We start from the raw sequence: 19,412 nt of genomic DNA, 5'->3' as shown, positions 1-19,412 counted from the left end.
ATTGACTGAATACAAAGAAATTTTTCATTTGGTTGTGTCAGATGTGTGGGGACCTGCACCTGTAGTTTTGACTGAGGGTTATGCATATTATGTATCATTTATTGACTTGTTTAGCAGACATACCTAGGTGTATCTAATTAGAAAGAAATCTAAAGTCAGCCAATGTTTTCTCAACCTTGTTAAAATTGTTGAGGTTTAGTTTGGGAAGAAAATCAAAGCATTACAAAGCGATGGTGGAGGTGAATATCAAGCCCTGAAGAGTTAGTTTTTTACCAATGGTGTACAACATCGAATCTTCTGTCCCAGCACGTCAGAGCAGAATGGGAAGGCTGAACGTAAACATTGCCATATTATTGAGATGAGACTAGCCATATTAGCTCAAGCATCACTGCCAATAAAGTTCTGGAGTCATGCTTTTACTATGGCAGTATATATCTTAAACAGGCTTCCATCTGAGACTATTTCAAGCAAGACCCTGCTTGAGGTTCTTTATCAGAAAACTCTTGACTACTCGGGAATGAGAGTGTTTGGGTGTGCTTGTTTTCCCTTCTTGAGACCGTTTAATCAACATAAATTGGATTTTTGGTCAAGGCAGTGTGCGTTTCTTGGGCCCAGCACCTCACATCATGGATACAAATGTCTAGACAGTGATGGCAGAGTCTTTGTGTCTCGACATGTGAGGTTTGATGAGCAAGTATTTCCTTTTGATAAAAATCAATACAAGTGCCATAGACAGGAAATTGTCACTACTGGACAATTGCCTATATTTTATAATAAGCATGGAGCCACACTGCTTAGCAGTCATCATAATGCACATAGGGTTGGGGCAATTTCTAATGACACACATGGAGCCACCTCATCTTTTGCACATGGTGATAACCTTGGGACCATACCGCTTGGAGCTATTCGAGACAATGCTCATGACCATGGGACCATGCCGCTTAGAGTTATGCGAGGTATTGCGCATGAACATGGGATCATTCACCATAATGCACATAATGGTGCGCAAAGTCCAAGTAATGCGGTAGCTCATGATAATGGAAATAGTGCGAGCAATGGGGCCGATAATGGTGGTAGTGCGCATCACTCACAATAGTCCAAGAAATGAAGGCACACGTGATGGTTTAAATAACAACGCACATGTTGAAGGTGATAGTGCGCATATCCCCACTCACAATAGTCCAAGAAATGAAGGCACACGTGATGGATTAAACAATGCGCATAGTGCACATAATTCAAACATTTTTGAATTGGTGAATGCACATGGTGATGGGGCCACGCCGAATGTTGAAAGTGGTGGTGGCTCACATAGCAACCAAGGTGCGGAAAACATTAATAATGAAAGTAATTTTAATGGTTGTTCACATGGAATCCAAGAAGAAAGTCTCGATTATGGCAATTATGGGAGTAGTTGTCCTGCACATGGGGTCCATGAAGAGAATCACGATGGTAGCAATTGTCGTGGCAGTTCACGTGGGGTTCAAGAAGAAAATGGTACAACAGAGCCATGTGTTGAAATCCAACGCAATATGGAGAGTGGTGTACCACAAGCTGTCTCCAATGTACATCCTATGGTGACCAGGAGTAAGCATGGAATCTGGAAGCCAAAAGTTTATAATGTTGTAAGTTCAGATCGAGAGCCAGCTAATATCACAGAGGCATTGATGAGTCCTCTTTGGAAAGAAGCTGCACAAGCAGAGTATGATGCACTGGTGAGGAATGACACGTGGACACTAGTTCCTCTTCCTAGAGATAGGAAGGAAGAAAACTGTAAATGGATATTTCGTATAAAGAGAAACAATGATGGCTCGATTTCAAGGTACAAAGCATGCTTGGTGGCGAAAGGTTTTCTTCAAAAACCAGGGATTGATTTTGATGAAGTCTTCAGCCCGGTGGTTAAGCCTGCAACGATCAGGGTAATCATTTCCTTGGCGTTGTCACGAGGGTGGAAGCTGAGACAAGTTGATGTCAATAATGCTTTTTTGAACGGGCTGCTCACTGAAGAGGTGTATATGACTCAACCACCAGGGTATGAGCAAGGCAATGGTGAGCTGGTATGTAAGCTACACAAGGCGATTTATGGGCTGAAGCAGGCCCTGAGGGCCTGGTTTGAGCGACTGAAGGTATACCTACAATCTGAAGGTTTTTGCCTAGCTAAGTCGGATGCCTCTCTTTTTGTTCGAAAGACCTCAGATAGCTTGGTATATTTACTGGTGTACGTTGATGATATCATCTTAACAGAGGATAAAGAGGTGGTTGTTCAAAGTGTTATAGACAGACTGAATGCTCAGTTTTCGTTGAAGGATCTTGGACCATTGAATTTTTTTCCTAGGAGTGGAAGTCAGTTATGAAGGTGGTGATGTTATTTTGAGTCAACAAAAGTATATCCAAGACCTTTTACAGAAGCATGGTTTTGGTGAGGTGAAAAGTCTTCTCACCCCTATGGTCTCTAACATCAAGCTGTCATCCAAGGAAGTAACACCACTTGAAGATGCTGCACGATACAGAAGCATCGTAGGTGCCCTGCAGTATATTGTGATCACTCGACCTGATGTGGCGTTTGCTGTGAACAAGGTGTGTCAATTCATGCAAGCCCCATTGGATGTTCATTTTCTGGCAGTCAAGCGAATACTTCGTTACCTACAAGGTACTGTTGAATTTGGACTGCGTTTTACACCCTCCTCGAGAATGGCTTTGACTGGTTTTGCAGATGTGAATTGGGGCTCGGATATTGATGATAGACGGTCAACCTCAGGATTTTGTATATATTTTTGTGGGAACCTGGTCTTGTGGAGCTCTAGAAAGCAACAGGTTGTTGCACGTTCAACTGCTGAGGCTGAGTACAGAAGTGTGGCTTGTGCAGTTGCTGAGATGGTGTGGCTTCGATTGTTGTTGGGGGAATTGCATGTAGTTTCACATGGCAAGGCCATATTGTGGTGTGATAATACAAGTGCAGTTGCAGTTTGTGCTAATCCTGTTCTTCATTCCAAGTTCAAACATGTTGAGTTAGATCTGTTTTTTGTCCTATAAATGGTGGCTATGGGACAGCTACAAGTGCATGAAGTTCCTGCAATCGAGTAGGTTGTTGATGTTCTGACCAAGCCTTTATCAGCACTTTTGTTTCTTAAACACGGACAACAGTTGTTGGTGGTGCAACTTAAGAGCAGATCAGTTTGAGTTTGAAGAAGGTTTGAAGTTGAAGATTGCAAGGGGAATGTTAGTATAAATGAACTTTCATTTTATTTTGGGTTTGAATGAGCATTGATCATGTTTGTGCTTCTTGAGTTTGAAGAAGGTTTAAAGTTGAAGATTTTAAGGGGAATGTTAGTGTATGTAAATGCATGGCATATAAGTACTCATGCAACTGTTTGCATGATAATTAGTTACATCAGTTTCAGCTATAGTACTAGCTATAAATACTCTCATTGAGAATTGTAATACACACTCTTGAAGATAATGCATTTCAGAAGTTCTCTTTCGTTTATTCTCTTTGTTCTTACTTTCATAGCTTAGACATTTGTTCTTAATCTTTACAAGCACAAGAAAAAGATCACTTTTTTTAATTATTTGTTCAATGGCGTTGAATTTCTACTGCTTATGATTTGATAAAACTTGGGTTTTTCTTGTTTGTATTTGCAGAAGTTGAGCAAGGGAAAGCAAAAGGAGAAGGTGAATAACATGGTGTTGTTTGACCAGGCTACCTATGACAAGCTTCTCTCTGAAGCTCCTAAATACAAGCTCATCACCCCATCTATCCTCTCTGATCGTTTGAGCGTACTTTTCATTTCTTTCGTTTTTTTAATATTTCCCCCTTTTGTATGTTGATTATTTGACTGAATGCTCTTTAATTTGTGATACTGTTATACTCTAGTTTGATGGTTGTTCTCTCTTTGTACGTATACAAAAATTTAAGTTGCCTTTTTTTATCTTGTTGCAGTTCACACCCCATTATCTTATAAGAGAAAATAACCTCAGTGACAAAAAATGCCTTATAATATACGAATTTTACCAATTTTTTTTGGATTTTCCAAAATGACCAACAAATTCGCAATGCGATCTCAAATTCGCAACGCGAATTCCAATTTCGCAACCCAGTTTCCAATTTCGCAACGCGAATATGTAAATCGCATTGCGATTTTCCAAATTCGCGTTGCGATAGTCAAATTCACAACAGGTTTTAGTTTTGCAACACAAATATTTTGGGTATATAACAACGCAGCAGCAGCAACTCATAACCTAAATCCCTAAATCGTAACTCATTTCTCTCCATCTATCACTCTCCGGCGACATCCGTTCCTATATCCAACGACATCCTTCCCCATCTCTATTTTTTTTACATATTTTATTTCTATATAATTTTCAATGATTTCTCTCCCAAATTCAACTATCAACTTAATAAGGTATGTTTTTCTCTAAGTTAGGATGATATCTAGTTATAGCTCATTTGTTTAGTAAATTAATTACAATTTTTAGAATGAAATCATCTAATGTTGATCATGTTTGGATAGATTTGTGTTTTGGAGGGTTCATAGTGTTTTACAATATGTGCCTTTACCCATGAATCTTCAACTAAAACTGTCATTAAAAAAGTTAACTTATGAACTCTAATGTTACGTGTTGCAAAGAATTGAATTTAGAGCTAAGTGGATTTAGCTATCTTATCTGAGAAAAGGTAAAGTTTATTGTTACCGACAATGAAGATGTGAACGATTCATTGCTTATATTAGTGTTTCGCAAGAAGATGATGTTACATTATGTTGTTGAACCTAGAAGTAGTGAAGTTGGGTAGTAGGGTAGTAATCACTAAGTTCTTCAACCTAAAATTTAATGGTTCCACCACAATTTCATCACCAAGAAATTTTGTTTCACCACATTCCATACCAAACACAATCTCAAAACCCATAACCTTTTCCTAATCCAACCTAATCAACTTTCAGCACCAAATTCTGGTTTTGTATTGACCAGTTAGACGATTTGAGCCAACAGAAAAATGTGAGTACTAGTCAGTATTCGAATTGATCTTGGTCAATACCCGGACTTTGATCTTGATCAATACGCGGATTTTGATGATGTGATGGAAGAAGAAACAGACCCTGCATGTAATGATTTTGATATTGGTCAAAATCTAAATTTTGATGATGAAACAGCCGCTGCCGAGGAAGATGTTGTTGATGATAATAAGGAGGAAGTACGACTGTGAATGAACATGTTGAACTCCATTCTGTAATTCATATAACCGAAGAAAAAAGAAGAAGAAGAAGTCCCCGAAGAAAGGAAAAAGAAGAAATGCCACGGAGATAACTAGAATATGCCAGAATTACTTCAGATACCGAAGAAGAGTTGGTAAGATATCAGTTGATTGTTACACAAAAGTTATTCGTATCAAGAAGATGATTATTTTGATACAAAGGAGACTTGAAGATAACTTTGTATACAAAATGTGTGAAAGATGACTATCAACTAAGAGTTAACAAATCAAGCAAATCGTTCGAAACAAGGTGTATGATTGAAAAAAACTGTGTGTGGCGTATGATTGCTAAGAGGATAAAAGATTGCGAAATGTTTCAAGTTAGGACTTTTATTAATAAACATACATGTTCAGAACCCAAGTTTTTCCTCACCATAGACAGGCAAACAAAAGGTGTTGGATGGTTTTCTGGATGAGTTAATGTTTTTAATGGAAAGGTATCGGGACATGAAATTATGACTGACATGAATGCTCAGTCAAGATTAGTATCTCATATTCTCAAGCTAGGAGAGCAAAATTTTATGCCTTGGAATTGTTGAGGGGGTCTCCAGAAGCATTGTTTGCCCAACTCCCAGCTTATTGTCACAATTTAAAGTTGAAAAATCCTAGGTCGGTAACTCATATCAAAACAGATAGAGATGGACGCTTGAGTTGCTGTTTATCGCCATTGGTGCTGCGGTTAGTAAATAATTATAATTTTGTTGACTCATTTTGTTAGTTGCATGCATTTCACATTTAAATGATTATATTTCTTGTGTATATGATTTGTAGATTCGTCGTTATTACTTGCATGCGCCCATTTATTATAGTTGATTGAGCACATTTGAAAGGTCGATACCTTGGAGTAAACTTATTAGCAATAGCCATGGATGCTAACAATGGGATACTGCCAATAGCTTACGGGGTTGGCAAATCTGAAACCTCTGATTCATGTACATGATTTATGGGGCATCTTAGGGATTGCATAGGTCCTATTAACAATCTGACAATCATTCAATAGGTCAAACTCAATGACAACGCTGTTAGAAGGTTTCCAGATGCTTTTGGACTTTGTGATGTCATTTGTACAGAAATTAAAATCAGGTCTGCTGGTATAAAATCACAAATGGACATACTGGAAGGCTGTAAAATCTTATCAGGAAGGGATTTTAAGCATAAAATTGTTTAAGACGTGTTTTGCCTCAATGTGCTCAAACACTAGAATATGTCGGGTTTGAAAGATGGTCAGAGTACATCAATTGGAGCAAGATATGGTTCATGACGTCTAATAGTGCAGAATCAATCACGCTCTAAGTCGTCATTCCCGAAATTACCCATTACTATATTAATGGAGTTTTTTCGAGCCTCTATTCACAGTGGTACTACAGAAAAGAAACCATGTAGGTATTATTTCTTTAAATTCGTAACTTATCATATATTTACTAAGTATATTTATTTAAATTTACAGGAACATTGGAACTTCGTGTTACACCATGGACTGAAAAAAGATAGCGAAACATGTTGTGAAGTCAACGTCCTAGAGAGTTGAACCATGTTCAACACTTTGTTTGAAGTATTGGATAATTTAAATGGGCTTGTCGATCTAAATGCAAAGACGTGTAGTTGTAAGAAATGGCACAAATCTGGTTATCCGTGTGGCCATGTTATAAAAGTTGCTCTTCATCTAAACCAAGATGATTCAAGCGCATACGCTATGGATTGCTACACTACAGAAGTATATCAACAGACTTATACCGAGATTGTCTACCCATGTCCATCCTTCTGAGTGGGACATACCAGGTGACTATAACAGTTTGCCACCAGTCATGGATAGCAGGCTACCTGGCCGACCAAAAAATCATGATCGTATACCGTCTAAGGGTGAAGAGAAGAGGATATCGATATGTAGTCGGTACAAGGAGAGTGGTAATACAAGGTTGACCTGTGGATCACCAGTGCCATCACAATCATCTTTTCCTCTACCAAAAAATGGATCCTCATCAAAATCCAAAGCTCATATGGTGCCAAGCAAAAGGAAATCAAAATCGCAATCAAAATCAAAATCCCAATCACAACTGGCTTCACCTTTTGGGACTTATTAACTTATGTGTATTTTATATGTGAATGCATACATTTTCAGTTAGACATTCATTAGTAACTTTATTTTGAACATTAATATGATATGTTCAGTTGTTATCATGTTGGGATTTCTCGTGTTTGATTACTTGGATAATTGTTCTCTTGCTTCTTCAAGTGTCCTTAGCTTGTATTTATAACTTCGAATGTGTTTGATGTTGTATATACCTTGATGTTATATGTTACGATCAACGCGAAAGTCAAATTCGCAATGCGAAATAAGCATTGCAAATTTGACTATCGCATAGCAAATTTGACTTTCGCGTTGTGAATTTGACTTTTGCGTTGCGAATTTGACTTTTGCTTTGCGAATTTTACTTTCACGTTGTGAATTTTACTTTCGCGTTGCGAATTTGACTATCGCAACGCTTATTTCGCGTTGCAAATTTACCTTTCGCGTTGCGAATTTACCTTCAACAGGTCTTTTTTTACCTTCAACATAATTCAGATTGAAAATTAAACAACAAATCAATTAAACATTATTGTGGGTACATTATTTGAACATTGTTATGGGTACATTATTTGGAAAAATAATGTTCCAGACTTCGTTAGAAATAATCTTTTTTCATCGGATTAATTTCGTTTTTGTGGGTACATTATTTGAACATTGTTATGTATAAATTTGTTGTGTATGTATGTTTTGGTTTGATTATATTGTATGTATATTTTCATTCAGATGAGATGGGTTGTGTATAACAAAACAATCTATCTCTTCCATGTGAGTACTTTATTCCAACCATGTGACAAGTGTGACAACCTCATCAACTCACAACTCAGCTTTGAACTCAATCAATATTGTCTTTTAGCTTGATGGTTCATAAAGCATGTTATTTGAACAGTATGAATCAATTATGCAATTTCCATGTTCAATTTAACACTGCATTTCAAATTCATTTCATATGTAATTGGAGTTTGAATTTAAATTTCAATTTGAGTTTGAATTTCAATATAAATTTCGGCCCCACTATAAATATTAGCCCAAGCCAATATGCATGTTATCATTGATTATTCCTAATTTCCATTGTTTTTTTCAACTTTAAACGCGAGGGAAATTCCGACCATCGTATTTTTTGGTCAACTTTAATGCATCAGAAACGTTTCGGGCATATGATTTGGGTGGTATACGAGAAATGCAACAAATGGCAACTAAAATCATAAGTCTGTAATGCTTCTGAGTACCACCCAAATCATAAGTCCAAAATGCTTCCGATGCTCATCAAAATCCAAAGCTCATATGGTGCCAAGCAAAAGGAAATCAAAATCTACAACTTGATTTTGAACATTGATATGATCTGTTCAGTTGTTATCATGCTGGGATTTTCTCATTTTTGATTGCTTGGATAGTTGTTCTCTTGCTTCTTCAAGTGTCCTTAGCTTGTAATTTATAGCTTGGAATGTGTTTGATGTTGTATATACTTTGATTTTTTATGTTGCGATCAAAGCGAAAGTTAAATTTCCAACGCGAAATAAGCGGTGCGATAGTCAAATTCGCAACGCGAAAGTCAAATTCGCAAACCGAAAATCGCGTTACGAATTTGACTTTCGCGTTGCGAATTTGTACCTTCAACAAGTCTTTTTTGCCTTCAAACATAATGCAGATTGAATTTTTTAGAAACAACAAATCAACTTTTACAAATCAATTAAACATGCAAAAAAATAATTATTATTTACAAATCAAATTAAACAAATCAACTTTTACAAATCAATTAATCAAAAAATAAATCTTATTTCCTCATCAATTGTAACAAATCAACTTTCAATGTAAAATTCAATTAAACAAAGAAAAAAAGTGTACCCCAGACTGTTGTTTATGCATAAATACATTTCACGCAGCTCACTTCAGGATTAACCTGCAGAAACTAAACATTTGCTCAAACAACACTTTCTACACATCTAAAACCAACAAACAGCAAATTACTGAATTCTAGGTACTTAACCAAATATTTTCAAACCAATTAAAGAGTATATATGTTAACAATACTTGCTCAAACTTACCAATTGTTTATGTATAACTTTTAGCACGCGGATGCAGGTAGGCAGCGTCTCGAATATATCGATCTGGCTATATAATGCCGAAACCACAAGCCTACTGCAGCTCTATCTCTATCTGTGGGAGGTAGATATTGTATACTTCCTGTCGTCAAACGTTCCAAGCACAAGCATACGAGAGGACCACAATCCCCCTCTGGCTCCCTGCGTTTGTTGTGGCGCAGTCTCGTCTCTGATCATTGTAATTTTGAACTTCTTTGGCTTCTTGTTTCCAGATTTTATCCAATAATCAATCGTATTCAAGAATTTAGCCAAATGATCGCTCCATCTCTTTGTAATAATATCTCTCAAATCAGACAATGGTATGTAATTCAACATGCTGTCATATATCACTGTCTTCAGGGATGGGAGCTGAAGCTCGACGAGAAGCCAATGACGCTTTTCCAAAACATGAATAAACACATGCAATCATAAATAATTGCGCACATCAAATAAAATTTATGAAAACCTTTAAAATATTCAAAAAATAAATACTAACCTTATCGACCTCCCACCACGCAGGATAAAGTTTAGCTTTTCCATTAGCCAACTTATATGAAGCATCTCTCTGATCTTTCAAGTGAGCTGTGTGAAAAGACGTCGGCATAATAGTCCATCGAATACCTTTTTTCTTCAATTTCCTTATTATTAGAAGACGTGACACCCATGCATCAATATGCTATTTTATAAAAAAAATAAATATATTAGTGAATTTATTAATAATTTAAAAAAATAATCAAAATGCAATATAAGAAGAATATAATACTTACCCCCCCTTCGAGGTAGCCAGTATCTTCAACCCCTAATAAAATACCCCACCAAAACCGATCAAGAAACAAATGAATAGCATCGTCGATTTGGCATAGGTTAGAATAACACCCATTGCTCTCCGCTCATGTAGATAAAAATCAACTGCGGTCTTAGCCCAAAGGATATTATCCGTAATTGTGTCTGGTAGTGTTTCCATCTCCTGCTGAGGAATGGTACTGGCCGGTAACTCATACGAAAGCCAACACGCATCCATCATATAGGGCACGGGAGGTGGTTTATCAATATGTCGACATATGACGCCGAATGAATCGGGCTCTTGAAAGGCGGGTGGGACCACTTGAACGATGACAATGGCCTATTGAACGGTGGGAGGGGCTTCTTCGATGATGATAGGGGCCTCTTGAACGATATGAGGCACCTCTTGAATGATGATAGGTGCATCGGGCTTATTCTTACGGAGTCTTGGCACTAGTGGGGTGAACGGAGATGTAATGGCACGTGCACGATGTCTGATGCGTGAACCCCGTCGTGCAAGAAAAACCCGACGTAAAGCATCTACCTTAACGGGTCGTTGAAAATAAATTAATATATAAATCAGTAAATAAATAAACAAATAATGCCAAAAAAATTATTTTCATTTTTAGTATAGTATTAAACAAATTTACCTCATTGCGTAGAGTATTAACCTTATTCTGCAATAATGAAACAATCTCGCGTAGAGCGGCAACCTCATCACGTAAGGTAGATACCTCACCGCGTAGCGCACCATTGTCATCGCATAAAAAATCCACCTCACCACGTAAAAGATCAAACCTCATCAAACCATGTACCATTATCTTCACGTAAAGTACCTCATGATGTAAAGCACCGACCTCATCACGTAATTCCCTTAACTCATCCCGTGGAGGTGGAGAACAGGGAGATGGAGATAGACGGAGCCTCTTTGTCGGTCGCCTATCATGAGGTGATGGTGGAGAAGAGGCTCGATGATGTGATGGAATAGGTGATGGTGGAGGTGGAGAAGAGGCTCGACCAGGTGATGGCTTCGGGTGTCGAGCTATAGAATCGGCCTGATGAGGTGATGACTCTCGAAGTGGGGGGTGCTCATCATCCGTCCCATAAAAAAATCGCTTACTAGCTTGCCACCAATCAGTGGCAAGCTCAGCATCTGAGGGTGTCAGCCTCTGTAATGGGTAGTTGGCCTCCTAACAATATAAAAGCTCAAACAAAGTTAAATGTGTACTAGTAATAACTTGTTTATATATGGTAGTATTTGTGTGTTAACTTACATCATAAATCGTCGTATATGGGAGTAAGTCTTCCCAATCCAACATGTGTTTCCTCTTCCAGGTAATATCCCTAGGAATATCATTTGATATTTTTATCGCATATGTTCGCATGCTTGGGAAAGCCTCAAATATCCAAATCTACAAACAATATAATACACAAACATTAGTAATTGTTAAATAATTAATTATAATTTTGGAAACATTATATAAAAATTCTTACCTTAAAGGCCCAAGTAAAGCCTGTCAAAGTGTATTTAGAACCATCGCCCCACAAACTTTTTCGGTCCTCGAAGGCAGACGACAACTTCTTCCAGGTAGCTTTCCATATATATGAACCCCACGGAAACAGGTTCCATGCATTTAGGTCCTCTACCAATAATATTAGGTCATCGGAGATTGGTTGTCTGCCCTCTTTGCCTAAAAAGCCAGCATGCAAAAGTAGTAAATGGCATACTCAGACAACATCAAGGTCATCTATCTGAGTAAAACCATCTTTATCAAATAATCTCTTCAAGTCATCGACATGTATACTCGGCTTCGACTTTGCCAGCTCAGGAAAAACCCGATATAACCATGATGGGCGGGCGATATGACTAGTGTACCGACCTACATCATCGTGTCCAAAGCGTAGACCGGTGAACCATATCTCTTCATCACCACGGTTGTACCCCCTCGGTAATCGTTAGTCATGGTCTGAAGAAACAAATGTGTCAACATAGCATCTCCATCCAGATGTTGTACTTTCAGCCATGGCCCGAAGCAAGTATCCTCAAACAATTTTCTTTGTAGAGGTGTAAACGTCGACGCAATTTTAGTGGCTATGCTTAATTTATTCCTTAAGGTCAATTGAGCCGAAAAAAATTTCTACAAAAATATAACATACCAAGTTTGATATACCAAAAACTACAATTATACACTACAAACAGACATGATTAACGTGAAAACAAAACCAAATATGTTTCAAACTAGCACGATATTCACCCAAGTCATTATTCCTCAATAGGTTTAGTGCATGCAAGGACACATAAAGAAGTAGTTTTTCTTCAAACTTAAATTAACACACTGTGAAGTTAGTGTTTGTCTTTGTTTTTTGGTTGAAGTAATACAATTCATTCAAGTTTCAATTTGGCGAATAAAAGAAGTTTCTGAAACTTAAATTCGCAACGCAAAATGAAAATCTCAACGCGAAAATGAAAATCGCAACGCGATTTTAGTTTCGCGTTGCGAATTTGGTGTTGCGATTTAGGGTTTCTTCAACAAAAAGACAAAACAAAGATAAATACTAACTTCACAGGGTTAAAGACTAAACAGTTTAGCAGTATTGGCAGCAACCGAATGAATTTAGCAATCTCAGTAAAATGGTTAATCTAATAATAATACAAAAATTTCAAAATAAAAATAAGAGATTAAAAAAACTAACCCTCGGTGGTTGATTTTTTCATTTCTGACCGTGAATGGTTGTGAGGGTTGATCTGAGAGATGGAGATAGATGGATTTCGTCGGAAATGGGGATGAATTTCGTCGGAGATAGGGACAGATGTCGCCGTAGAGAGTGAGAGATGGAGATGGGACTGAGTTGTGCTTTAGGGTTTTAGGTTAGAGATGATTTGCGATAATACTGTTTACATTTGTGTTGCGATAATACTGTTTACATTTTTGTTGCGAAATTAATATTGTGCTTCACGTAAAACATTTGACTTTCGCGTTGCGAATTTGACTATCGCGTTGCAAATTTGACTATCGCAACGCGAATTTGGAATATCGCAATGCGATTTACATATTCGCGTTGCGAAATTGGAAACTGGTTGCGAAATTGGAATCCGCGTTGCGAATTTGTTGGTCATTTTGGCAAATCCAAAAAAAGTTGGTTAAATTTGTATATTATAAGGCATTTTTTGTCATTGATGTTATTTTCTCATCTGATAATTATGTTTAAGTTACTGATTGTTGCATGAATAGAAACTTGGTTTAGATGATGGGGTTTTATTCCATTGATTTATCTCCATATTTTGTTATCGAATGCTTGTACTAGCTAGCGGAAATAGAATGGGTATTGCAGCTAAAAGCGTCAAATGACATTCTGAAATACATTTTCTTTTTCATAGACTGGTGTTCTGATTGATATTTATAGGCTATGGAAGTAGTTGGTGCTTGTCTGAACTCTATTACATTGAAGTTTTGTTTGGATAATGTCTGACATGGTATTGTATGCACCTTTCAGATTAACGGATCGCTTGCAAGGAAGGCTATTAGAGAATTGATGGCGAAAGGAATGATAAGGCTGGCGTCTGCCCATTCAAGCCAGCAGATTTACATTCTCTTCTTATTGTTCTAGTTTAATGCTTAATAACCATTCATATACTCTTACAGATGTCGTGTTCGAATCTAGAACTCAAAGAATAATAACCATCATTTATTCTACTAAAGTCGCTTGATTCTAGATTTAAAACTGTTTAAATAGGATAAATGTGCCTATAGCTTTTTTTCTAGGGAAAAAAATACAATATGTAATTTGCATACTTTAATTTATGGCATTAAATTATTATTTTAATTTTAAAATTCAAGCATAATATAATCACATTTCTATTCTATGTTAATAGTTAACAAAACAATTATATAAAAATAAAAAACTTATATCAAGCACAATATTTTCATATCATAAACAATTAAACATACTTAAATGATTAAAATTGATTATCAAGCCATTGTACATACCTTATATCATCACATGACATCCGAAGCAGGGTCTATAGCATTTCTATCATTGAAGAGGGTTAATCTCAAAGCCTTTTACACTCACCTATATTCCAATATTGAGCCTGTTACTCCTTTCTTCTATTTACATGCAAATTCCTTAACAGTTGATCAATTATTCAATTAAAGCTCGTATCTTGGGTTAAAAAATTTAAATTATTCAAATTTTATTTTATAATTCGACTCAAATAAAAATATTTTTTGAGTCAAATTATATTAAATTTTTTAACATCAAATCAAGTCAAATTATTTAATTATATTTTAAAGTCTAATTTTACTCTCTCTTACCTAGTATCATCCTAGTTCTGACCTGTTCATCACTGACTAGCAATAAGGTTTTTGAATCCAACTATTCAAAGGTCCCAAAGGTGATTCTATGGAAATCAGTAAATGAGCCACTCAGGGAAAAAGGACATTAGCAGGAAAGTTCATAATGGAAGTGCAATCAATGATTGAGAAACCCCAAAAACCCTGGAAGCAGAAGGTGAAATTCTACCAATACTGTGCACGAGTAACAGCAAGAAATTACATTACTAAACGATAAACAAAGATGACAACTATCATCCTGCCTGGGATTTCTCGTATTCTTCATTTTTGTTTTCTAGTATTCTTTATTTCACAGATATAAACAACAGGGCTTGCAGGATTTCTCGTGAAAGCTCGCAAGCCAATAAAGCTACCTCTAAACACTTCAACATTCATCACGCATTTCATGAATCTCAAATCTTGACCTCTAAAAGATATACAAAAACTCCCTCTGAAAACCCAAATCTACAAAATTTTCACTTGGTGTGTTGTTTTTTTCTTTCCTTTGATCTTTTTATGTTGAAAAATGGTTCTTTGAATTCTGGGTTATTGAGAATTTTTTTTTTTCTTTCCTTTGATCTTTTTATGTTGAAAAATGGTTCTTTGAATTCTGGGTTATTGAGAATTTTGCATCTTTGGATGTTTTGGCGATCTGGCTTTCTTCAATGAATCTTAAATTCTTTGATCCAATTCGATTTCGATAGCTTAGTTTTGAGGTTACTTCGTTTTTAGTCTTCTGTTATTATTTATTATATTCTGTACTGTGAGTACCTTTGAGCATCTTTGACAGACTGACACAAATGTCATTCCTTTTTGGCTATCTATCTATACTCCGTTTCGTCCTCTACCAGCGAGAGAGCTTTAATGGAGTCGTGTTGTTTGAAGATGAAAGCCAATTCTCATTTGGTGAATGTGAGAAAAGGTGGCTTTATCAATGGAGATAATGCATTTCTGGGGGACAGAATCAGAGGGAGCCTTAATAACAGTTTGTGGGTTAATCATGTGGCAAACAGTCTGAGTGTTGATAATAAGAAAGAAATGAAGCTCAAAACCGGTGTTTCTGCGATTCTCACATCGAATAATCGCAGGGAAGCCACGGTTTGTTGATTCTTTTTCCATGATATTTCTTTATTTTGTTTGTGCTTCCATTACATTTGTTTGATCATCAAGGTTGAGAACATGTTTTGTTTTAGACCGTGCAACTGCGTCAGCACGAGAGACGGAAAGATGCTAACTTAGATTGATCCTATTGTTGACAATAGTGCTTTTTTATGTGAATGTGTTCTGTGGTTCCAATTGGAGGATGCAGGATCGACTTCCAATGAGCAACTGTATCAACAGTGGGATAAACAAGATCTTTGTTCTGACACAGTTCAACTAGGCTCCCCTCAACCGGCACCTTGCGCGCACGTACTATGAAATTGGCATCAATTTTGGAGATGGGTTTGTGGAGGTATGAGATCCTTGAGGTTAATAAAGATAGATTTGTTAACTTTCTATTGTTAACTTTCTACTGATTTATCTGGTATAATATTCAAGATCAATATAGACCTACAGGATAAATGTGATGTTCTCGTGAAGATAGTCATTTGATGAACAGGTTCTGGCAGCCACTCAAACATCAGGAGAAGCAGGGAACAAGTGGTTCCAAGGAACCGCGGATGCTGTGAGGCAATTTATACGGGTATTTGAGGTAGGAACTAAAAGTTGTATTTCCCCTTCATGTGAAAATGGTCGCAGATTCATGTAGTTCGTATTCGGTTCGACCTCGAATAATATGTGATAAATCAAAACTATTCTTTTAGGATGCAAAGAACAGGAACATTGAGAACTTAGTCATCTTGTGCGGGGATCATCTCTATTGAATGGATTATATGGACTTTCTACAGGTATGGATTTCTTTCGCTTTGATTTGAGTCATATTTTTTAGCATAGTTAAAAGCTTCACTAACTTACTGCAATGCATAACAGAGTCACGTCGACAAGAATGCTGATATTACGATTTCATACCTGACCATGGGCAATAGGTTTCCATTCTTCTCTTAATAATGTAGTTTTCTCAAGTGGTATATATACTTTATTTAACTAGTCCTCATCAGTTAAAGTTTCATGGTTTACCATTGTGATGAAATTATCACTTTCCAGCCGTTCATCTGATTATGGACTGGTGAAGATAGATGGAAGGGGCCGTATTATCCAGTTTTCTGAAAAGCCAAAGGGTGCTGATTTGAAAGCAATGGTAAGTAGTAGAAGTCGTGCGTAGTCTCGATGCCCAGTTAGCTTCGAATTTTCTCTGCGTTTCTGAATTTTAGCAACAAATACTGAGATATTGTTCTATTTACTTGCTTTCTACTTATGTAACCTACAATCATTTTCTCGACCTATACCACTTATCCTTTATAATTCTCTGCAGCAAACAGATACCACTCTTCTAGGGTTGTCTCCCCAAGAAGCCTTGAAATCTCCTTACATAGCATCAATGGGAGTCTATGTATTCAAGACGGAAGTTTTATTAAAGCTTCTGAGATGGAGATTTCCTGCATCCAATGACTTCGGGTCCGAAATCATCCCTGCTGCAGTCGAGGAACATGATGTACATGTAAGAGCTATAGAAATGGAAATTCCATTTGTCTAAGATGTTTCTCCATCTTTGCTAACCCGAGGGACGAGTTCACATACAAGTGAGGCTTCAAACCGTGCACCGAGTTTTACCGGGAAAGAAGCAGGCCTTTCCACATTGTATTTTAGTGTCTGACATCATGTCATTCATGTTCTTTGTTTATAAAGAACCAAATTCTGAATGTCTCTCGTATACTATATATAGGCATATCTTTTACTGGGACGATATTGGAACCATAAAGGCCTTTTATGACGCCAATATAGCACTCAATGAAGAGGTTGGTTTTAATGTTATCCAATTGACTCGGATGTTATGTTGGATATATGAATTTTTTCGTTCATCGTTCGAATAAGATTTAACCTCTGTTAATCGTTTCGGCCTGTATGCAGGTTCCGAAGTTTGAGTTTTATGATCCAAAGACACCTTTCTATACATCTCGTCACTTGCCACCAACAAAAATCGAAAAATGCAGGGTATGATTGTGTACTTTTGTATTACAATTGTGACACCTCCTTTTCTTCCATCTCATGTCCTTTAACGCAGATTAAAGATGCACTAATCTCCCATGGATGCTTCTTGCGGGAATGTACCGTCCAACACTCGGTAATTGGTGAACCCTCTCGTTTGGACTCTGGCGTCGAGCTTCAGGTGAATTATCACCGTTTCCCATTTAAACTAAATTGATTGCCTTTAAAACTTCATAGTTGGATGCTTGGATTGGTTGTTTGGATTGGTTGTTGTTCAATTCCTTCATATCCACAGGACACAGTTATGCTGGGAGCGGACTACTACCAAACCGAAACTGAAATCGCACCTGTACTAGCTGACGGTAAGGTCCCGATTGGAATTGGACACAATACCAAAATCAGGTAACTTATTTAACATGTTGAACAAATTCTAAAATTTCAATGACATATCCGTGATCTCGTCTTTAAGAAACACATATCGTTTTCTCTGCCAGGAACTGCAATGTCGACAAGAATGCTAAGACAGGAAACGATGTGATCATTGCAAACAAAGATGTAAACACACTATCCTTATTCATTCATTCATGCCTTTCGCTGTATCATCAAATAAGGCTGCATTTATAAAACACCGATAAATTGTTGTTTCTTTGGTAGGGTGTTGAAGAAGCGGATAGGCCGGACGAAGGATTTTATATCCGGTCGTGAATCACCATCATAGCAGAGAAGGCAACAATTAAAAATGGTACTGTTATATAACGGATCATAAATTACTTCCACGGACAGCTCCGAGCCAGGAATTAGAAGGGGCACACTATCGAAAGCTGTCACGGTCGGACGAGCTTCTGAAGGTGGCGGTAGCAGAGCGTTTTGCTTCAAGAAAAAAAGCTGCATTACTATCAGTTACTTTTATGTAAATTATAACTTGTATTTTGCATTGTGAAGTAATAGATTTGATGTCGGTTGAAAAAATAAATCAGTTGGCTAAGCCCCCTTGTTTCTTTCTATTCATAGTGTAATATCTTTTGAGAAAGTCTCGGTAATCATTGTTTATAATTTTATCCCTTTGAATTTGATGCTTTTAATGTTTCCCTTTAGATTTTATACAGAGCAGAATTTGGTTGTTAGTGACGAGATAGAATTTTTTTTTTCATTTTCATTATTTTTAATAATTGTAGTATAAATCAAAGAAAATTAAATTTTCGCCTATAAATCTGTCCAATGGCAAGTAATCTTGAGATTAACTAGAATTACTTCAAAATTTTTAATATAATCCGACAAATCATACAACATTATGAAAATTATATTAAAGAATTATCAACCTACAATTAAAACTCATACAATGTAAGTGTAGGCAGCTGAATCACTCCAAAAGCATTCAATTCTCTCAACTCCGTCAAACATTGAAAGGTGAGTAAAGAATCAGATCCTGCTTGATGGCTCGACCCAGTTAAACAAACCACCGTTCAACTATTTCGCCACTTTATCCAGACTACCCAATAAGCCGGAACACTTAAAAATATGTTTGACATCGAATATTTTGTCACCGAAAAGATAAACCAATTGTACCATAAAAGAATTGATATCATCTAGGAGCGACTGCTGAGTTAAAATCTCTACCAAGAATCCAAAATCATAAGAACCATAAAAAAATATCCACATTAAACCTCTTTAAGTAATTGAATAACCCAAACTCCATAACGTCATGGTAAAATCTCTTGACTCAATACCTTCCTTTTTCTTTTCTTAAAACTCTTAAAATTGAACTCCCATATGTAGTAAAATGGAGTATCGAAATCTGATAAATTCCCTTCATC

General features: G+C 36.8%; 2 pseudogenes; both read left to right on the top strand.

Moving 5' to 3' along the window:
- The window catches only part of LOC120145347, a 28,995-nt pseudogene extending 23,575 nt beyond the window's left edge, over positions 1-5,420 (top strand).
- Positions 5,421-15,078: 9,658 nt separating this feature from the next.
- Positions 15,079-18,549, top strand: LOC120145263 (annotated as a pseudogene).
- Positions 18,550-19,412: the final 863 nt, after the last annotated feature.

The sequence above is a fragment of the Hibiscus syriacus genome, unplaced genomic scaffold (genome assembly GCF_006381635.1).
Source record: "Hibiscus syriacus cultivar Baekdansim isolate YM2019G1 unplaced genomic scaffold, ASM638163v2 tig00110893_pilon, whole genome shotgun sequence".
In the NCBI taxonomy this organism is placed as follows: Eukaryota; Viridiplantae; Streptophyta; class Magnoliopsida; order Malvales; family Malvaceae; genus Hibiscus; species Hibiscus syriacus.
Note: the sequence above shows the minus strand (reverse complement) of the source record. Positions and strands in the feature narration are given on the sequence as shown.